The sequence below is a fragment of the Mesocricetus auratus genome, unplaced genomic scaffold (assembly GCF_017639785.1).
Source record: "Mesocricetus auratus isolate SY011 unplaced genomic scaffold, BCM_Maur_2.0 Super-Scaffold_6730, whole genome shotgun sequence".
NCBI classification, from domain to species: Eukaryota; Metazoa; Chordata; class Mammalia; order Rodentia; family Cricetidae; genus Mesocricetus; species Mesocricetus auratus.
Window position 1 is genome coordinate 81,418,664 of NW_024429184.1, and position 22,759 is coordinate 81,441,422.

Sequence of the window (22,759 nt, forward strand, 5' to 3'; positions counted from 1 at the left end):
GACCTAATCACAGCACTGCCGGGTGGGGAGTGTTGAAGGTAGAGTATCAGAAATTCAAGCTTAGCCTGGACTACATAGGGAGACCCTGCCTCAAAACAATCAGTACGCAACTGACAGTCTTTGCCTAGTTGGTTGTAACCATCAAGGTATAAATACAAAACAGTGTTCTAAGTACTCAATTGATTGATAGGTATTAGATCACTTCTAGACCTCTACATAATATGGGTAACAGTGCTAGCATGTTTCTTTAAGCATCTAAAACAATAATGCATCCTCAAAGGGGGCTTTTGGAATTTAAGACTGAAATTAATGAACTATATGTCTTTACAGATATAGGCTATTCAGCAAATCAATGAACATTTTACAAGAATGAATCTGTGGAGAAAAACTTAAGCTAAGGCCCTTTATTAGGGAAGAGACTCAAATACATTCTAATGACATGGAATTCTTTGTATGAGAAGAACAGGATAGTTTAACAGGTCAAGAGATGAATGAAACTGACCTGGAGACAAGAAATAAGGCAAAAACGAGCTCTCAGGAAGCTGGAGTTTCTGCAGAGCTGAAATAGGGAAGCAGAAGGCAGTGAGTTCCTCAACACGTTCAGATCATGACCATAATTGAGAAAATCATGTAACTCTGCCCCCATGTACATGCAAGCACATATATGTGCCTCCCACATATTGAGTAGTACAATTCATCAATGATGATCTTATTATTGCAATACACTGTCATCTGAAGTGTTCTATTTTATTTCATTTCATTATTTCAGGTATGTTATTTTTCTCATTGATTTTTTAAGTGAGTTATGATTCGTGGTTTGAAAAAAAGGGCTGGGTGAGGAGGTCTGGACTAACTAGGGCTGCGTCCTTAAGAGTTTTGGTGAGGTTTTATTGAAAGACAAAATGTTTGGATGGCCCAAGCTAGTCAAGAAACTTTTGGTGAGCTGGCAGGTTGAGCTGTTTTACCCTTTCCATAGGAACTATGTGAACACCAGAGTCAGATCTAGGTATTTTCTACCTGGGTAAACTTGCCTCCATGACTTGGGGAACTTTCCCTGAAACCCTTCAGCTTTCAGGGTTCACAGCGATTAGAAGGGACAAGATATTGATACCACTGTGTGACACTGGTGACAAGCAGTCCTGGAAGATGCTACGTAGCTGCATAGTTATACTCTCTATATGCCTTGGTTTGAATAACAGCATGTCCTCCACAGGCTCATGTGTTTGAATATTTGGTCCCCAGCTGATGGCGTTGTTGTGTTTGGACATCGCTGTCAGATGTAAGGCAAAAGGGGCAAGACTAAAGAGCTATGGCTACCCCAGAGTTGACTGAGGCGTCCACCTCCTCATCTGTTTAGATAGATGCACAAACTCTGCCTCATGCTTTTGATGCTATGGAGTCATTACTTCAGACACCATGCCTTCTGCCATGGCGGCCTATACTGTATCAAACCATGAGCAAAATAAACACTTTAACGTCGGTTGCTGTGAAAACTGGAAAAGTAAACTAACGCGGAGGAGACAGTGCCAAACATCTGTGTAAAGATGAACTTAACAGGAGCCCCACAGATCTGTGTGTTCCGATAAAATAGTAAATGAAAAGAGCCCGTGGGTTTGAAAGAGAGCAAGAAGAATATGGGAGGGTTTGGAAGGAAGAAAAGGAAGAAGGACATATTGTAATCTCAGAAATAAAGGATATAATTAAAAAAAAACTAGAAAAACAAGAAAAAACCAGGGCCACTGTTGACAATGTGCTCTTACAGTTCCAGCAGTTCAGGAGCCTGAGGCATGAGGACCACTCAGGCCTCAGGAATTCAAGCCAGCATGGGTAATATAGTGAGACCTGCCTCAAAATGAATGAATGAATGAATGGATGAATACAATGGCTCTAAAGTCTTGGTACTTAATTGTGCTCAATTTTCTTTGATAGCTACCTCTCTCATCGTTTTCATTGATGATATTGTAAGACTCTTTTCTGGAATCAGCTTTTTACAGTTTTTATGCTTTTTAAATCTACTTTTGAGTTTATTCTTTCTGGTATTCATAGCCATTATCTTAGTAGTTCCTAATAGCACATGCATGCATTCACATATTTGTTTTTGCTTATTTTTAAAGCTGTTGCATTTATTAGCAATGGTTACAACATTACTGGTTATTCCAACAGCTCTCTGTTACTCATTTGACCTCACTGGTTTGGGATGAGCCACACTCAGCATGCAGCAGAAGAGACCCACTCTGTTTGTAGCCTGTGAAGCAGCACTGAAGGGCCTCTCAGAACTGCAGCAGTGCCCAGTGTTCCTGATTGGAAACCAACACCCAGTGGTCAACCAAAAATACATTTCTGCCTTTAAAAGTGTAGCTGGTACTAAATATTAAAGTTTTCTTTGAAAAATGAAGTTAAGCTGGGTGGTGGTGGCGCACGCCTTTAATCCCAGCACTCAGGAGGCAGAGGCAAGCGGTATCTGTGAGTTTGAGACCAGTCTGGTCTACAAGAGCAAGTTCCAGGACAGCTTCCAAAGCCACAGAGAAACCGTGTCTTGAAACAACAACAACAACAACAAAATGAAGTTCAGTTATCTGAAAACACTAGTATTCTCTAGTAATTCATAAATCTATAGGTAGCCTTTGGTCTTTCACTGATGCACACAAGCCCACATTCTGGGTCAGTGACTGCAGACAGGGACAGCAAAGAAACTGTGTCAGATAGTCAGCACTAGCTTGGAACAAACCAGGACCTATTGCCATTCTACAGTGTGTCTCGGGAAGATCTGGGAAGTTTTCAGTCCACTATATCAGGCATTGTTCTCAGCACACATTAGAAAACTATGAGGAACTTGGGTACAACTGATTTGTAACTGTCCCCATATTGGTCCCATCTTATTTAACGATGTTGAAGAAGAGCAACTCTCTTAACATCATGTTTTTCCAGGTTTAATGTCTGTGGTTGTCCGTATTTTAGGGTAGAAATGAGTGTTTGGGTTCAGAATTACCTGCTTTGAGTACAGTATAGGTGTCTTTACACCACTCTCATTTCTGCCAACAGTTTGTATTTCTTCTTTCTTATTTTCATCTGTTTTATTTCCTTCTCTTGTTTTACTGGTCTGGTTAACACTTGGAGCACTATAATGAACAAGAACATAGAAAGTGTGTATCTTCATCTCATTGCAAATTTTAGAGTAATGTTCTCAGCTTTCCCCATTCAGTCTAGTGTTGGCTATATGTTTGTTATATATAGCCTTTATTATGTTGAGGTATATTCCCTCTAAGTTTCCTTAGGGATTTTTACCATGATGGCTGTTAAAGTTTACTGTAGGTACTTTCTTGATCAAGTGAGATGGTCATATGGTATCTGATCTTAAATCTCTTTATGTACTGAATTACACTTAGTGGTTTGCTTATCTTGAACCAACCCTGCATTATTGGAAGGAAACCTCCTTGGTCACCCTACACAATTTCTTAATGTGTTCTTGAACTAGGTTTGCAAAATGTATATTGAGAATTTGGAGGTGGGCAAGGGTTATTTTGAGACAATGTTTCTCTGTGTAGCCCTGGAACTAGCTTTGTAGACCAGGCTGGCCTGGAAATCACAGAGATTCACCTGCCTCTGCTTTCTAGGTCATGGGATTATACAACCAGGGAGGTTGGTTTATAACTTCCTTTCTTTTTGTGTCCTTATCTGGCATTGTAGGATGTATTCTTTCTTTTTCTATATTATGGACTGGTTTCAGAAGCGTTGGTATTAGCTTTTATTTATAGATTATAAAAGTTTTCAGTGGCTCCTTCTGGCCCTGATTATTTTTAAATTGCTACTTCAATGTCATTGATTGCTTTGGGTATGTTGACATTGTCAATACTGTCTTTATTTAACTTCATTAGGTCATATGCATCTAGGAATTCATCTATTTCTTCTAGTTTTTCCAGGCTTTTTAGAATATAAGTTTTTAGCACATTCCCTAATTATTCTCTGGATTTAATTGGAATCTAAAGTAACTCCTTTTTCATTTGTCATTTTATGAATATGTATCTTTCCTCTTTCTATTTAGACTAGAGACTTAGCAATCTTATTGATTTTTTTAAAAGAACTGACTGTTTATTTGATTGATTTTATATATTGATTTACTAACATCCATTTTAATTCATTTCTTCCCTGATTATTTATGATTTCTTGCCATCTGATTCTTCTGAGTTTGGCTTGTTCTTGTTTTTCTCAGATCTTGAAGTACACCATTAAGTTATTTATTTCAGATCTTTCTAAGTACTCATAACATAAGATTTCCTCTTAAATTGACTCTATTAGATATCAGAATGGCTACACCAGCTTGGTTTTGGTTTCCATTCACTTGACAGGTTGCCTTCCATTGTCAATGCTCCGTCTGCAGACGTCTTTACTTGTGAGGTATGTTTCCTTGGAAACAATAGAGAGCTGGATGTAGGTTTGCTGTTTTATTTTTTAAAATTCAGTTATCCAAGCCTGTTTCTTTAAATTGGTGACGCCTTTACCTTTAAGCGTGTTACTAAAAGATGCTTACTAATTTCTATAACTTCGTTGGCTGCTCATTTGATTGGGTTGTTGTTTGTTCTTCATTCTCTCTCTAGCACTGTTAAGGGATTTCAGGCTTACTGTGCTAGGGCATTGGATCCCTTCCTGAGCTTCATTGTTCAGCCTTGCTCATGTGAGACTTAATCTTCCCTATACTCTTAGGAGAGGAGACTTTCCTTCTGTCTTTACTGTGTATAGAATATTCCTTTGGATACCTTGGCAGTCATGACCTGCCTTAGTTTGTTCTTGGTTTGAAATGTCTTTATCTCTCCAACAACTTTAAAAGATAGCTTTGCTGGATGTGGCCATCTTGATTGGCAGTTACTATCAAGGCCTAAAATATGCCATTCCATGCTTTCTGGCTTTTAAAATGACTAATGACATTTCTGATATTATTCTGATGTTTTGCCTTTGTAGATGATCTGATATTTACTCTTAAAATTGTTTGGGTTTTTTTGGGGGGAGGAGAGACAACAGGATTTTACTGTCCCTGGATGGCTTGGAATTTATTCTATAAACCAGACGGGCCTTGACTTAACAGAGATCTGCCAGCCTTTTCCTCCCTAGTGCTAGGATTAAAGGCCTATGCTACCATGCCATGCCTGGCTCTTCTCTTAAAACTTTTAACATTGTTTTGTTGCTCTGAATTTTTTTTAACATCTTTGCAACTTATATAACAGAGAGGTTCCTCTCTGGTCACGTCTATTTGGGGGTATTTGGGGGTTTTAAATGTTCCTTGCTTTTGAACATCTGTCTCTAAATTTGGGCTTCTAATGTTTATCTCAGCTCCTTCTTGTAGCCTATGGATTCTTAGGCTTGTTCTCTTGCCTGCACCCCAGAGTTCCTGAATGTTGTGATCTTGCTCAATTATGTCCCCCACCCCTATTGATGCTTGAAATGCAGATTCATGAACTCATTCTCCTATCTCTGATATTCTTTCTTGTGCTTGCCCCTGTCTATTGGGGATGCTGCCCACTGTGGTTTTATTTAATTCATTGGTGTTTTCATTTCCAACATTGCTTTTTTTTAATGTCTCAATTTCCTTGTGGAATTTTTCTTTCACATTGGTGACTTTTCAATGCACATTGCTGATTTTCTCATTCATTTTTGCTGGCTTTTCCTTTTATGGTCCTGACCTTCCTTTCCAGTTCTGGACTGAATTCATTAACTGGTTTGTATCCTCTTTCAGGGCATTGATCATTTCTACCATAAAAATTTAAAAATATTTTTAAAAGATTTGTTTTTTGATTTAATCTAATATGTATCCAATATAATGTATTAGATACTGTCTTTTTTTCTTTTTCTTTTCTGAGACAGGGTTTCTCTGTGTAGCACTGGCTGTCCTGGAACTTGCTATGTAGACCAGGCTGGCCTCAAACTCAGACATCTGGTTGCTTCTGCCTCCCAAGTGCTGGGATTAAAGATTTGTCACACCATTGCCTGGCCTAGATACTGTCTTAAATACTTTTCTAATGCTGTGACAAAATACCTTGATGAAGGCAATTTAAGAGGAAGAGTTTAATTGGGCTTCTGTCTTCAGGATGTTAAAGTCCATGATGGCAGAGCAAATGTGGCAGCAGGAACAGCTGAGCGCTTGCAGCTTGATCTGAAAGTAGGACGCAGAGAGAGAACACTGGGAATGACAGGACTCTTTTGAGGCTTCAAGCCCCCCTGTAGTGATGCTCCTCCTAGTCCTTTCCAAACACTTCCACAAACTAGGGACCAAGCAGTCAAACACATGAGCCTATGGGGGCCATTCTCATCCAGAACACCTCAGGTACCGTTAGGACATCCAGCATCTCCCTTTGGCCTCATTCCTCTCCCCTTCGTCGCCTTTTCCTCCAGATTCTTTTCCTCTTTCATGTCCCATATGTCCTTTGCCCATCCATTCTCTTCTTCACATGGGGACTACCTTGTCTTGTCTTTCAATTATTTTTGTGTCTGTGAGCTATGCTTGCTTGGGAGTCACCTGGTTTTTTCACATTTCTTGCAGTCTGCATTGGGGATTGCAGATTTGCACATCTGTTGCTTTGGATGCCCCTTCTGGTTTGTTTGTGGTGGTGGTGGGGTTCTTACTGACATCAGGCTCTTGAAAGCTGAACTCCCACAACCACTCAGCAGAGGGAAAACAAACTGCTACACCACATTCAACACAAAACCATGCAATAAGTAGAAATGTGCAGGGGGAAACATCAATTACAGCTTGGTAGTATATCCCAGTGACCTGACAACTGAAAATGGCAAAACTGCTGTAGAAAATGTATGATAAAGCCCACAGTTAATGAGGATGGGTGTTAAAATAGTAAATAAGTGAGATAAAGGAAAGAAAGAGAGTAGAAAGGAATGTTAAATAAAGAGGAGGCCAGAGAAAAGATTTGGGGTGGGGGAGACAACAAAGATTTTCCAATAATTAAAAATGTCTAAGCCAAAATTAGAGCAATAAAAATACAAATATAAGATTGTATTAAAAATTAAGATAAAGTAAATAGATAGTACTAAATGTATAGAAGCTAATAACAAGGAGATATGTCAAGAAAGGAAAACAAAAAATGTTGATCCCCAAACTTAAAACAATGTGTAAATAAATTAGATAAAGGAGAATAACAATTAAAATATAAAAAACTTAAAATAGAGGGGGGAAAAAGTAGAAATCCTGCTAAATGTAGAGTAAAAACCTAGAGAGCTGAAGACGAGGAAACCCGCCCTCTGCCTCAGGCTGACAGCTGTCAAACTCTAGGTTAGTTTTCAGTAGAGAAAATCTGTTTCCTCATCAAGGGCAGGGCCGTTTCTCCTTTTGCACGTGTCAACCTGAGCCAGCTTCTTGCCACCTGCACTCTTCATATTAGGTCTGCCCCCTTGCTCATCACAATTGCCTGTGTGGTCCTTCCCTCATGAAAGGCACTAGCAGGCTAAGTAACCTGAGGCTCCCTGGTCTGTGGATGTTCCCAACTGAACCCAAAGTAGCTCAGTTTTTAACAAATGCTTTGCTGTCCACATGGTGCCTGGCTTCTGCCACCCTTGTCACACAGTGTGACAAAATGGGATTTTCCCCACCTCTGACGTGCCCGCCAGATGAACTGCTGTCTGGCCAAAGCTGACAGCTGGACTTTGTTGTGGTATATTATTTTAACTAGGCAAAAAAAGGTGTGTTACTTTTGTTTATGCTGCATTGGTTTAATTATGTAAAGATGTGTTGCATTGGTTTCACCTTGCCTGCCTAAGTCACCTGATTGGTGTAATAAGGAGCTGACCAGGAGAAAGGATAGGCAGGGATAGCAGGCAGAGAAAAGAAATAGAAGAAACCTAGGCTTGAGAGAAGGAGGAGGACGGAGTCAGGGACATGCCTGGGATGAGAAACCTGGCAGACACCAGACAGACATAGAGAAGCAGGAAAGTAAGACACACAGAAGCAAGAAAGGTAAGAAGCACCAAGGCAAAAAGTAGACAAAGAGAAACAGGTTAGGTTAAAAGAGCTAGCAAGAAAAGAACTAAGCTAAGAGCGAACATTCAAAACTAATAATAAGCCTCTGTATCATGATTTGGGAGCTGATTGCTAGCCCCAAAACAAAAGCCTGGTCAATTCTCAACTTCAGTTCTGTGGATCCTAGGGCTTGAACACAAGTCATGGTGTTTGGCATCAGGTGCCCTTACCCACTGAATCGTCCAGCAGTTTCTCTAGTAGCATTTAAAAACAAAAACAGTGTTTCAGGTTTCAGCTGGATAATTATTGCATATACAAGACCTACATGTGTTTCTTTTTAGTATTCATAGCTATTATTTATTTTTCATGTCTTATTGCTTAATTTAATCTCCAAAACAATATTATTAACAGTGATAGTGTCTTAGTCGTATTCTTTAGTTTGCTGGAAATGCTTTTAGCACTTTTTATTTTGTACGCTATCCACTGGGTTAAACAGGTGGTATTTACTGTTCCCTGCAAAGCCAGTAAAATTGGATTAAATTAGAAAGGGTTCTGAGAGAAAAAAATATTTTAAGAAGAAAGGAATGATGAACTACACAGTAGCCACTCAGATAATAGGAGTGAATTAAAAAGGAAGATTTTGTTGTGAAGGCCTAAAGAGAGACGGGAAATAGCTGGAGAGAAGTCGAAGATGTTTTTTGTTCTGCTTTGGATTAGGTATTTATTTGTTTTTCTTTTCAGACAGGGTCTTACGGCCTCAAGCTTCTTATATAACCAGTGACCTTAAAGTCTTGATCTTCTGGCCTGTTGCTCAGGCTCTGGGACTACAGGCCTGAGATACCATGCCTAGCTCTAGATTTACTTTTGAATGGCTGGTGACGTTAAACCATTACAATTCTTTATTACACTTATTTATTGGGGGCAAAGGGGCAAGCGTGAAGGTCAGAGGGAAACTTCCTGGAGTCGGCTTTCTCCTCTTACTATGTAGGTTCCAGGAATCAAATGCAGGTTACTAGGCTTGGCAACAATGCCTCTACCTACTGAGCCATCTTGCCAGCTCTTAAATCATTGTTGAAAGCTGTTGTATATAATCCAGTAGTGAGGAAAACCTGATAGAGGGAAGAATTTTTGTAGAAAGATGAGGGAATGAGATTGTGTCCACAACAGCATATGATTCAGATACAGCAGGGGCAGCTGTATTTGTTTATGCCTCCACCCCTAAGCCTGCCCTCTACCCCTGATTCACAATCCCAGCCCAGAGCAAGAACAGTTTTCCTATAGTAATAGGAGGGAAGGCAGAGTACAACAGATAGACATCGGTAAGTGGGCCACTGTAGTCACTCTTCTTAGTACATGCGAACGTTTCCTAGGTAATTCTGGTGAATGGGAAGGCTTCAAAAATCAGCAGTCTACAGTTAGAGCCGTGCAACCCCAGGTGTACACCTGCATCTTGGGTTTCCTTTCTGCCATAGAACAAAGGTGTTTCTAGAACATTCTGAAGTGACAGGAAAGAGGGCATGGCCTGTGATTTGTAGGCCTGACTGAAGCTGTAATGATCTCTCTGGTCTGCCTCATTTTCCTATGGATACGCTCGAACATCTCTCTCTCTCTCTCTCTCTCTCTCTCTCTCTCTCTCTCTCTCTCTCTCTCTCTCTCTGTGGCACTTGTTTCAGATACAGCAGGGAGAAAAACTGGAGAAGAGACAGAGGGTAGAGGAGAGGGAGAAGAATAGGGAAAAACAGAAGGGGAGGAAGAAAGGGAGAGGGGAAGGGAGAGGAGGATGGTGAAGAAGGAGGAGTAGGAGAAAGAGAAAGAGAAGGAGGAGGAGAAGAAGGAGGAGGAGACAACGAGGACCAAATTTCTTTGTAAAGGGAAAGAGGCTTGCTTTTTTATGCCTTTGCTGAGGGCTCCACCAGTAGACATCAAGGTTTAGTTGGTTTCTCAAACCTGACAATCATCATCCCAAGGAGAGACGCTACAAGCAAAGGCATTGTCCCTCAGTGATGCCAACTCCTCCCTGAAGCAGAAGGCATGGACTGGAGGAAACCGTTGTATAGTCTGGAGGTTTGGTTTTCCTCACCACCTAAACTTGAGTCAAAGGGAAGACCCTGAGATGAACCTGGCAGGCAGGGTATTTTCCTGTTCCACATCCTCCACAGAGGTAGACACCCCACCCTAGCCATGGAGGTAGTCTGTGTATCCAGACATAAGCAATGGGGCATGGGACAGAATGACCCAGAGAATCTCCCTGACTTTTCAGTTCTGGCAATTACTCAGTAATTAACACTTACTTCCTCCAGCTATTTCTTTAGGAGTCTCTCCCAGGAGTGAAAATATAGGAATCTCCTGTTTCCGAAGGGCAGTGCCTACAGGAGAAAGATTCCACATAACAAGCCGGTTGGAAGGAGCCTAAGTAGACACTCCAGTTCTTATTCAGCCCCTAGCATTGTAGAGCATAGGACCCTGATATTCAAATGCATATTTCATAGTTTCTCATTCCACAGTTTGGAGGAGGACCATGTGCTATGCATGAGTCATTCACTCACGCTCATCGCATGAAGAAAATTACATTTTCCCCAGTTGCCAAATGGAAGAGGTGAGTTACTCACATGGGCAAGTACAGCACTGCATCAAGCAGTTTCTAGACCCCAGACTCTGAGCTAAAGCACACAGAATGGAGACTCAGAGACTTCCTGAGTCTTGGGTCACATTCTTCAGTCCCACTCACCAGACCATCTTCTGACACGGGTGGATTTACTTTGTGGGATATTTGCCCTTCTGTCTCTTTTGCATAAAACATATCTTGAGGCCTCTTTTTCTTCCTTCCAAGGAGAGATGTTTTAAAAAGGAATACACCAACACAGAACACTGCTATCTCTAACCTATTGGCTACCTACATACATATGATTAATGGCAATTGTATCTGCAAGGTAATTACAACTACCATCTGTACCCTTAATATGACTACCACTGAGCTAAACACTAGTTGCAGCTTCCAGTGCACGTTCTAAGTTTTATGCTTTTACCTGTGTTACCCAAAGGTAATTTCAACAGTTAACTGTTAAGCACCCGAAATTGTACCAGTCTCCAGCCCAGGATGAGGCAGAAATAAACACACTATATAGCAGACTGAGAAATGTACAAGTGCAGCCCCCATCCTGAGTGCTTTGGTTGGGGGAAGGAGGGCTCATGGGCAGCTAAAGCCACTGGTGACCTCATTATACAATATTTAGTTCATCACCACCCTCCCACCCCCGCGTAGGAAAGCAGCTTCCCATTTTAAAGGGATGGAGGCATTCAGTCATTCAGTGACGCATTTACTTGTTGGTGCACAGCTCAAACACCAGTCGCCACTGAAGTTTGGGGTCTGGAGGTTTCTCAGGTTTTTCTCTGGCTACCAAAGTCTTGGCACTCATCTGTGACTTTTACTTGGTTCCCACGAACCAGGACGGGTGCACAGCCCAGGCAACTGGCAGCACATCCAAGGCCAGCTAGTGACCTGAGCTCTCATAGCGTCCCCTCGACCCTAGGCCAGGGCACGGTTCTGGCTTACTTCAGTCTCCCCTGCCTGGGGCCGTCCAGTTCCAGCCGGCTCTTTCTCTCCGCCCTCAGTCTCAGCAGCTACTGGAGAGGGCTGACCAGGAGTAAAGACCAGACTCTGGCCGGGGCTCAGGAAGAGCTCCACTTATCGTCATCCTTTCCTCTGGGAGAGGGTCTTGAGGTGATCCCCCCAACCCTGCAGGAGTCAGAACCAGCTTCTGGAGCTACGGGGGCCCTGGAGAGCAGGTACCCGGCAGGAAGGTCAGGCTGCCCCGGGATCAGACTCCACAGAGGAGGTGTAGGAGCCGGGCTGCTCAGGTGAGGCTGCCTCTTGGTTTGGGTCTCCAATGGACGGTCCCAGTATGGTTCCCCGGGGTCCTCAGTCCCCCTCGCCGCAGCAGGTGGGGGCCCGGGCCCGGGAAGGGGCGGGACTGGGGGCGGAGCCGCGGCGGGGACAGTATGGGTGGGGGCTGAGCCCGAGCCCAAGCTGGACTGTCGGGGAGTCGGGGAGCTGGCGGGAGCTCACCCGCGCCTGGGCTGGAGCAACCGGGCCGAGAGCGCCGGCGCCGCCGCCGCAGACAAAGGGCCGCCGCGCTCCATCTGTCTCGGTGAGTGGCTCCCTGCTCGCCCTCTTTCTTCTCCCTCTGCCCGCGCCTCCCGAGTTCCGCGGGCTCCCGACAGCTGGGAACAGCAAGGACCGGACTTCTCGGCTCACTCTGCACCCTAGCCTCACCTGACCTGTGATTCCCCACCAAAGGCCGATCAGACACCCAACTCACGACTTTCAGAGTGCTGGCCGCGGTCTCCGGCGGGACCCACCCGGGCCACCTTTCGGTGACCTCTTCCTCTGCGCGCCGTGCGTGGGTGCTGTCCCTGGGTCCCCAGTTTGGGTGGGAAGCTTGCGGCTGGGCTTCTCTGTGGGTGTGTGATAGGGGAAGAAGACCTGGGGGGACGGACGCTGGGCGGCACGAAGCGACCCCACCCCTTGGGGACAGAGCGCACTCGGGGTCTCAGAGGGGTGGTTCTCGAGTTCTGATTCGTATCGTGGTTTGGGTGTCTGGTTCAGTTCTCTGGTAGCCTCTCCTCCAGCTTATTTCTCTGTTCAACCGGTAACCTAGCATTTGTCCGGCCGCACCCGAAAGAAGCGTCCCCTTTGCGGGTCGTGGCCCAGGAAGGGAGAGGACCCTGCTGCTTCCCCTGGCTGGGCTGTGTGGAACCCGCAACTGCTGGGGAGGGCGGGCAGCGGCTGGGGGCTGACATCACTGCTCCCTCTGCCTCCGGCCGGCTTGATCTCCATCAGAAAAGAATCGGAAGCCCGGCGGGCTTTGCTTTTGTTCTCTCTGCTACTCTGGAAGCCTTGGAGAAACCTGGGCGGGTGGTTACCCAAAGAGGGGGTTGTGGAGAGAGTTCCAGGTGCTGCCCCGTGACAATCGTTGGAAGAGGCGTTTTCCAGCCTCTAGATTCTGATTGCTCATCAATACCCTGGAGCGGAGGTGGGTAGAGCGTCCCCAAAGTGTGTGATGCCTGCTGCAGCCGCGCTTGTCACGCGCTTCTCCTGCACTCTGGAAAGCGCTACCTCGAGACGTGCATTTCCATTCATGGATCTCTGCCTAGGTTTTGATTAATGTCATCTGTGCCAGGTTCTCTAAGAATGAGTGTTGGTTGGTATTTGGTTTTGTAGCTATTTACCGGAAGCCTACTGTGTGTCTTAAGCGTAGCTTAATTTTCCGAGATGCTTATTGAATACCTACTATGTGCAAAATGGATGTGTCATGCCGTTTTCAGTTTGACAGGTACTTGTTGAGTATTTCCGATGTTGGAGGAAGCTGTGTTATGACCCTGTTATTGTAATCATTATTTAGGGGAAACTAATATGCAAAGGACATTTTTGGCCAAATGGTTGTCAAGTAGGACACCTGCGAAGTGTGTTTGTGGGGGGGTTGTAGATAGAGAAAAGAAGGGGAGACTGTAATGGGTCTGTAACTTCCTGAAAACACTGCAATTTAACTTTATAGATTATGGTGTGGTGTGAAAAGAGCTTGTGTCTACACTGCAGGCAACTTAAGCTTGAATGCTTGAGGGTTGGTCGGACAGGAACAAGGCAGATTAAGGAAAAGAAAAAAAACTTTGCTCATTATAACAGAGAATGAAACAAAGTTTATTTGTGCTAAGGAGAGAATCTGTTGAAGGCAGAAAGACAGAGAGGGGGACAACCAACTCAAGAAGGAAGGAATCAGCAAGGAGTGAATGAGGAAGAACGACGGAGCCACCCACACTTATGTCAGCTGGGTAGCTCACACTGCTACCAGGGCCAAGACCCCGTCCTTACAAATGCTTGCTTGAGAGATTTAGGAGCTAACCCAGGGTCTTGATTTACACTGATCAGAAAATTATAGACCTCAGTATAATAGATCTAAACACCTATGTGTTATAACTGCAATCTAAGGAAATGTATTTTAAGACACAGTCCTTATCTTGAAATACCTGATAGAGTTTAAAATATAAACTTGTAAAATTGCAGTTTGAGGGCCTCAAGACAGGAAAGCCAAAACAGGAACATGCAAAAACAAAACAAACAAAAGGAACCTTCAGAATTGTGGCTTTTCTTTATCAGAAAAATGGAGATTTTCCATTTGTCCTGTATGTTTATCTCTTGACATTGACTTTCAGCAGTTTCTGGTAACAATGAACTTTTTCTTCTTCAAATCATTTCTGATTTATATGGTAACTTCTCTTAAAACTACCTGGCATTATTTTTGTTACGAACTTAACTCCCCCACCCCCACTGGAGTCTTTACTGGAGTAGACGTGTAAGAAAAGCTTCATAGAAGATATGGTAAGCTGCAAATGAATGTGCTTTGCAGGCTCTGTGCTCTCTAAGGAGCAAAAGGAAGGAAAACCAAAGGACTCCAAGAGCAGGAGTCTCTAGAGAAAACATAAGGCGGCATTACAAAGATGAAATAGGATTCCATCTGAGGGGAATGGCAGTTAGCAAAGGTGTCAGGGAAAACGGGGCATCTTTCGGAGCTCTGAGAAGGTGCTAGATCTTCATCTGGAGGGGTTTCCATTCCAGAGAAGTGCTACCTGAGAGTCATTTACAGAGTGATGTACTGTTAGGTGTATTGTGAGCATCACTCAGTTTGAGGTTCTGTGAGAATCCCCTAGCTGCCCTAGCAGCTGACCAACCCTGCTCCCCTCCCCCATTCTTTCCAGCATTCCTGGAGTGTTTTCACCTGAGCTGAGCTTGACTGTAATCTTCCTCCAGGCCAGGAATGTTACTTTTTCTCCCTGCGTCTGTCCTTCCCTACACGCTACTGCCTACTGTCTGTGGAGTAGGTGACACTTCAGAGTCTCCTGCTCCCCCTTTCTTCGCCCTTTCCCTCCCTACTCAGGTTCTCCCGTCCTCTTGACCATTTCTAGCTGCTCTAGGCAGGCCTTGCACTATCTGAAAACTGGTCTCAGGGCAAAGCAACCTGCTACCAGTCTATTTGTCCTGAGTGTGAATGCAGGTCACTGTTCTGTCTTCGGGGGTCCTTGGTCTTTAAGTCTATTCAGGAGTGAAAAGCTGCCTCCATGGTGTGGATGCCAGGTGTTGGAAGTGATGGGTAGGCAACATGCCTTCCTGCCACTCCTGGAATGGTGGCAACTCAGTCCAGGGTCCTGTCCTGTGATCCATGTACATCCAGGCTTCAGTCTTCTTTTTGCACAGGGTCTCGCTGTGTAGTCTAGACTCATCAATCTCAAACTTTTCCTTTCTTGAGTTTCTGGGTGTAGGCATGCTCCACCATGCTCACCTTCTTCTCTTTGACATATAATTTCCATTTTCCCCTCAGAGGCTTCATTGCTTTTTATCATGACATGGTAGCTGATGCCAGACTGTAGCTTTTTGTGAACAATTTGTCAACAACTTGGCCTTCACAAGTTCTTCCCCAAGGTCTATAGATTTGTTATTTTGCAGTGGGAGTCTGCTTCTCTCTCCACACATGTCCATTGCTTCAAGACAGATTCTTAACCATGGCTCTCAGACTTTGTGATTCCTTGTTATAGGAATGGTGATAGCTGTCCTCATAGAAATACCTTGTCTAGTATTTAGTTATGTCCATGGCTTCTACCCATTGGATGCTTTTAGCCTGTATCGTCACCCATTCTAAATGGTGACAACCCAAAATATCTCCAGATATCAACAAATGTCCCTTGGGAGAAAAGTTAATCCTGTTTGAGGACCACTGTTCTATGGAATACTGGATATTATAGATCATGCTGTAACATAACTATCCGGGAGAGGCTTTATTTCTTGTTTAATAAATGTATGATTAACTTTGTAGAACTTTCTATATAAATAATTTCAGGTCAGAATTGGCATTCTCTGTTAGCACACATACTGGAATTCCATGATCATATTGTTAAGTTCATTTGTGAAGCAATTCTTCCCCTCTCATATTCCTCCCTTAGTGTCGCACTAACTTACCTACCAGAAGTGTGGGTAGCAGAACAGTCCTTGGCAGCAAGCATACCCCACAGGAATGTCTGAACCTGATGTTTGGGTAGTAGCTGGTGGTCAACAGCAGGGCAGGGAAGTGGTGGTAGAGGTTGAATTCTGCAGGGATTTGCTTATGTAATTGGGAGATGCCCTATTTAAGAAAAAGGCAAAATGACCAGGCCTTGGATAGGCCCTCTGACCATCAAGAAGGGGCTTGACATATATCCAACATTAGCATCAACAGCATCACTGTAGGCTGGAAAGAGGGCAAGGTTAGTTCAAGTTCAGCCAAGTTGCAGCCATAGAAGTTACTTTTGTGCCTTGGGAGGCCAAACAGTGTCCAACTACTGCTTCAGAAAGTGAATGAAGCGTGTCTTCAGGTCATGGGAGGGTCACTGAGAAGTTTTAGTAAGAATTCACTGATTTGGAGTTCTCTCTTGGGATTCTCAGGCTTAGACTGAGACTTTTCCATGCAGTGAAGATAGACCAAGCAGGAAATATTTGCTCTCTTATTTTAGGGGAGTGTCGTTGGTGGTACACAGGCAATTTAAGGACTTGTGGGCTAAATAATGGAACATTAAAAACTATATTTTAGATTTTAATTAATTCATCAATAAAATTAATCTTTTTGCCTTGGTTGAGAGCAATCTATTTTCATTATGTAAATACACCTACCTGGCTCTGTATGAGGTTAATCAGTCAATGTATTAAAGTCTAGATTAATAAAAAAATAAGATTTGCTATTATTGGGGGGGCATTTAAAAATGCTATTTTATTTTTAAACTGACACTTTACATGAATGTTTTAAAGAGTTGAGACCTATTGAGGTTTTTTTTTTTTTAATATGTATACATTCATGGAAAATAGAACTGAAGATTTAAGGGGCACCTGAGCAGTTAGATGTCTTCTCAGGGTTACAGAGAGGACCGTGAGGAGGCTGGGCCTGGCAGCCGGGAGTTTGCCCATCTTTCTGATGCTCAGTGCTGCTGGGATACTCCAGCCTTCTGGTTGCCAGAGCTTGTCGTTGGGAAGGGAGGAGGCAAGAAAAGGGTTTAATTGCTTGCCTGATTTCCAGGGCATGTCACTCATAGATTCAGACTAATTACATTGGTGCCAGGTGTGTGTACACGCTCCCTTTTCTGAGATGTGTGTGCACACGCTCCCGGTTCTGAAAACAACCACGGGGAAACCCCAACAGTTGGATTGAGGGAATGGAATTGTTTTATAGAACTTATTTTTAGCTCATTTTAAAATACCTTTACAGGGATGACAAGAATGATAATATTTATGTTTCTGTTTAGGAAAGTAATACATATTCATGAGTATCAAGAATAAACAAGTATATGCACTTCTTTGACCCCACTCATATTTTGCTTTTTTAAAAATGGTTTTCTTGGCTCCTTTTTAAATAAAATTGAGACTATGTTATACATACAATTTTAATTTTAATCCCTTTTCAGTTAATACTAGAACAAATGATACTCATGATTCAAACTCTTGGTAAATATAATTTTAGATGAATGGGTAATTTCTGTATTTGCAAGCTCCTTAATGTATCCCAATACTTTGCTATTAGTAGATACTAAATTTCTCTCCAAGTTCTCCCCACTGAGTCATTGTTCCTATACTCTTTTTTTTTAGACTTTATTTGTTTATTTATTTATTCTGCCTCCATGTGTGCTTGCAGGCCAGAAGAGGGCACCAGATCTCATTACATATGGTTGTGAGCCACCATGTAGGTGCTGGGAATTGAACTCAGGACTCCAGAAGAGCAGCCAGTGCTCTTAATCTCTGAGCCATCTCTCCAGCCCCTGTTCCTATACTCTTTTGACAACTTAGATTATTGTTTTGTTTTTTTCTGTGATATATTCCCAGACAATGAAGTTATTTAGCCATAATTAATGTATTAAATATCTTTATGAAAGTTTCAGGCTAGCTTTTACTCTTGTTGGTGGCATGCTGTTAGTGATGGAATTTCTTCACACTATCGAGAGTGCATAGTACTCAATGTTTCTGTATTTGATTGATACAACTAGTAAGTTAATTTTGTTGATTTCATTTGGATTTTAGTTACCAAATAGCTGTTTTTCCCCATAAAATTGTGTTCCTGTTTGTATTGTCTTTTGTATTTATATCTGGTTTTATGATTAAAAACAAACAACAAAACCTACAACACCTATGTATAAGGCCATTTCTCAAAAGAAAAAAAAAGGAATCCTCAGTATGCCTGTGATTTAAAAGATAAAATGGGGATTTTTACGAAAAATTGTATCCACTCCTAATGGTTCATAGTGTCAGAATCTAAGTGCCCTGTTTATTTGCAGTAGGGGAGCTGCTTATGAACTGCTGAAGCAAGCCTGGAGGGTGAGTGTGTGTGTGAGTGTGTGTGTGTGTGTGTGTGTGTGTGTGTGTGTGTGTGTGAGTGTGTGAGAGAGAGAGAGAGAGAGAGAGAGAGAGAGAGAGAGAGAGAGAGAGAGAGAGCGCGAGCTTTGTGAAGGCCACCATACAAAGCTTGGGGGCGCTGTGTACAGTGAACTAACTTTTGCTGAGTTTCACAGGTATTCATTCTTACAGCAGCCTGTCAGGTGGAAAGTGGAAAACAGAAAGATAAATGGCCATCATCACATACACTTTCAACCACAGCTCGTTACCACTGTACCATTGCCAGTGTGTGTGACCGGCCTCGGTTGTGTCTATGGACTTTCATAGAAGTTAGGCAGAAGTTAATAGAAAGTTAGCAACTTTCTCCAAACTTGATGCTTATTTGTGGGAGAGTTTTTGTGGTACAAGGTCAATTTGCCATCCTAAATTTACTGCGCCTTCTCTCATACTGCTTCCTGAGTTTTCCATCTCCACTCCCCTGTTTTTAAAAAAGAAAACCTCTTCAGGTTACATTCTGAATAGTTCTGCCTTCCAAGTCCCAGTGTGTTTCTTCAGCTACATCTACTCAGGTTGAATTCATGTGTTTACATTTTCAGTCCTAATCACTGACCTTCTTTTGTAGAATTCTAGTTCTTTTTCAGCTTCACAGTCTTCTTATTTTACATAGTTTTAACTTCCCTTGTAATTTTGTTGTTGTTGTTTTTGAGACAAGGTCCTGCCATAAGCCTAGGCTGGCCTCCAGTTTAGCACCGATCTCTCCACCTCTACCTCCCAAGGTTGGTTTGCGCCACTGGGTCCTTGGTTAAGTCCAGCTTTTGTATCTGTATGCTAGGCATAGGTGTTTCACACCCACATCTGGGAATTTTTCCCTTTGTAATACCTAAGCTCTTCCTCTTTGTTGCATGTTCTGATTTTCTTGCTGGCTCATGTTTATGTTGCTGTGTTGCCTTGTTTGTTTTTACTTACTCCTTTCCTTACCTTGCTTTTTGGACCCCTACTTTGAATGCAAAGCAGAGGCCCTGACCTTTTGATCCCATGGGACTATTTCCGTGAATGGATAGAATTGTCCAGACCTTTTGTAATAAGCTGACCCACCTGGGAGTAAAGACACCGGAGTGGTATCTGGGACCCCTCCTGCCCCCCTCTTGTGCATATTATGAGGACCTAGGAAGGTGCTGTCCCAGCAGTAAAAAAGTAGACTGGCTGTGTGCCAGTTAACATACAGCTGACTGTGTGTTAGCTGTGAGGCCTTTTCATCCAGCATGCTGCCCAGCCTTCTATATGAGAAACCGAAAGAACTCACCCTTGGTCAAACTTTTCTTTATGGAGACTGAATAGTCATGTCCAGATCCAAGACTCAGGACAAGCTTTTCAAGGAGTCTTGGTTCTAGCTTTAAAAAATTGCTTTTATAACAGTTAGTGGGAAAAAGTGGCTGTGAATCTGAAGGTGAGTAGGGAGTGGGTATGTGGGCAGGTCTGGAGGGAGGAAAGAGAAGGGAGAAACGTTATAATTATATTATAACATCAAAAAATTGTCGAACTAAAAAACAAAAGCACCCAAGCAAATAAACAAAGGATTGCCTCAAAAAAAAAATCACAGCTATTATTTGAAGTGTGTGTGTGTGTGTGTGTGTGTGTGTGTGTGTATGTATGTATGTATGTATGTATGTATGTATGCTAGTGTATGTTGGGTGCTCAGAGTAGAGCTTGGGGGAGTTGGTTCTTTGTTTCATCATGGATTCTTCCACCCAGGGATGGACCTCAGGTCCCCAGGCTTGGTGGCAAGCCTTTTACCTCCCTCCCACCCCATGGCCTGGTTCTCTTCTTAAAGGGGAGCTTCAGGCTGTTTTCCTGGTCTTCTGAAGCCATTCACGCAACTGTGCTCTCAAGATCAGCGGTCACTCCTACATTATAGGTGTTTCTTCAGCAGCATTTATGAAACCAGGGGAACTTGTGTTGAGAATAATGCATTGGCTGGGCAAAGGGGCAAAGGGTGGCCCTGTCAGGCACCTCGCCACAGCCTCTGTTGGCTTCTTAGAGGGAGGAAGGTGTGAGTTCCTTCCCTCTGGATCCCTATACCTGATTGCTTCTTTGCTCTCCTCCCCAGGAGCTTCAAGGTTGTGAGCATCAAGGTTCATTCAGCCCAGCAGGATAGGTCCCAGCTCAGTGAGGTGTGTCTCCACCATCTTTCTTGAAACCACACCATGCCATGGGTTATTTCTGCATATTCCACAATGATTGATCCAGCTGATTTTTTAATTTGATAGTATTTCACACTAGGAAAGAATACAATTTAATAGTCTGTCATCTTTATGGAAACAGAAATCCACCAATTAATTAGGCTTTAACAACTGTCCATAAAACAGACCTGTCATGACACTCTTGTGTAGTTCTAGTTTGTGTCTGATCCCACTGGAAGAAATAATACTCATTTAATTGTGAAGAGGCATGTTTTTCTATTCTCTGGAAAAAATTGTTATTTTCCATGATTATTTTTGGAGGCAGAGTCACTAGAAACTCACACCAGTTGTAAGAATTTATGTCTTAGATTTTTTTGTATAGATACATAAAATTGTATATATACATATGGTATGGAAGTAGCCATCTGAAGTCTATGGGAGATGGGGAGAAAGAGTAGGGAAACATTGGGGGGTAGGCTCAATGTACAGTATATACTTGTATGAAAATGTCCTTGTGTGCTGTGCATAACAAATATATACAATGGGGAGTAGTGAAAATAGTACAAACTATTTGAAGAAAGAATTCATGAACCACCATCCCTCATTCAGCCTGAAATGAAAAGATTCATTACTTTCAGTGTGATTTACTCTTAAGTAGATGCTCCAGCTTCTTTATCAGTAACTTGGGCTCTTGAACTTTTTTTTTTAAAGAAGGTAAAGTTATTTGTGATTCACTAGTGTGATCATATTTTTCTCTATTTTTGTCATATACTCTGCTTATTCTTATGTGGTCGTCCATCCCCCATCCCCATCCCTGTCCCGTCTCCCCCACCCCCTGCCACTTTGAGAGTATCTTGTTTGCTAAGAAGAGATAATATGCTACAGTTTCAACAGTGTATCTGAAAGTCACAGGCGGCTCACACAGCAGAAGTTTAGTAGACTCCCATGCCTGTCAGAGACCCAGGCACTTCCAGAGAGTGCTGGGAGTGTCCGGAACTTTCTAGAGGACTCAGGACTTTTAACAGAACGGAAGGGGCAGAAGTACAGAACCTGAAATGATCCAATTTGTAAGAGGAAAATGAGAAAGATGGCGGTGGTAAAGGCATTTAGAAAGAAGAGCTGAGAAATAGATCACAGTGGAAGGAGAATGAAAACTTTCTTAGGAATTATTATGTTTCAGTACCTGCAACAAGGACTCAGATGGCTTTGATGGCCCATCTGTCAGCTGTGCTATAAGGTTCTTGAAGTATCTACCATGGAATGGCACAGGAAGACCTTAGGGCCCCAGCGTGAGGCAGGAGCTTTTCACACTGCAGATGGAAACAGTTGCAGGCCTGTTGTGTCTTGACAGTGTTGCTGTTTTTCTGTTTTCCTTTCCTTTTCTGTCAGCTGGAGAATGAAGGTAAAAGAAAGTGGCTCAGGACCTTGTTAATTTTGTTGGGTCTCTTGATGGCAGAGGACACACACATGAGTCCCCAGTGGATGTGCTTCTAGCTTGTTTAGTGATTTCAGTTGAGATCTGAAAGTACTCTAAGTTCTTCTAAGGGAGGCTGCAAATCCCCGAAACCTGCTTATCTCATGAGCAGCCACTGAACCTGAACTTCGGATGTGTTGGTGCCACAGCAGGCAGTGACACACCCTCTGGGCTTCTCTCTTCAGTTTCTCCACCAGCAGGTATCTGACCCAAGACCCCAAACTCACAAGCCTGTAACCCCCTCAGTGTGTTTGTACCTGTGTCACTTAACAAAGTTCAGCTTGCCCCGTATCTCTGTCCAGGCTTTGTCTTTCTCATTAATCACTAACCTCCTTGTCTTTCCTTCTACCTTTCCAGGCGACAAGAAATAATAGTAGCCTTATTATTTAATTATCACCAATAGAAGTAATGTCAGATTTCAGTAATCTAAGACGACAGTGCCTCACACTTAGATTATTTGAAAGAAGATATTTCCTTTCTAGTAATGGATATCTATAAAAAATATATATAGTTGTAGACCCAGGAGCAGGTCCAGAAACCTGTATTTGTGTAGAACAAATATGCAGGCTTTTTTTTTTTTGGGTAGGAGACATTGTTAGTTGTAGTAAGATTTTTTATTTTATATTTTCTACCTACCTACCTATACACACACACACACACACACACACACACACACACACACACACACACACACACTATGTTTACTTATTTTTAGCTGTGCTGGAAACTTGCCAAAACCCAGG

The 22,759-nt window shown here is 42.8% G+C and overlaps 1 protein-coding gene and 1 long non-coding RNA gene across 6 annotated transcripts in view; one reads left to right on the forward strand and one right to left on the reverse strand.

The window, feature by feature from the left end:
• Positions 1-389: 389 nt before the first annotated feature.
• Positions 390-12,719, reverse strand: LOC121138824. 3 transcript variants are annotated; one of them, XR_005875685.1, is made up of 5 exons: positions 12,280-12,719; positions 10,252-10,326; positions 6,029-6,145; positions 2,990-3,119; positions 390-559 (listed from the first exon to the last, which is right to left on the reverse strand). It is a non-coding gene; the product is annotated as an uncharacterized LOC121138824 (long non-coding RNA). The 3 variants fall into 3 exon arrangements; XR_005875684.1 differs by lacking the exon at positions 12,280-12,719 and adding an exon at positions 11,514-11,652; XR_005875686.1 differs by lacking the exon at positions 10,252-10,326 and having other exon boundaries at positions 12,280-12,397.
• The window catches only part of Mapk4 (mitogen-activated protein kinase 4), a 131,232-nt gene continuing 120,157 nt past the window's right edge, over positions 11,685-22,759 (forward strand). Inside the window, exon 1 of one of the 3 annotated variants that reach the window (XM_013118060.3) lies at positions 11,685-11,818. The gene's annotated coding sequence lies outside the window, so the exon portion shown is untranslated. Of the gene's footprint in view, positions 11,819-11,983; positions 12,109-12,862; positions 12,994-22,759 lie in introns of those variants that run through there. The other 2 variants (XM_005076441.4, XM_013118061.3) reach the window with 2 other exon arrangements.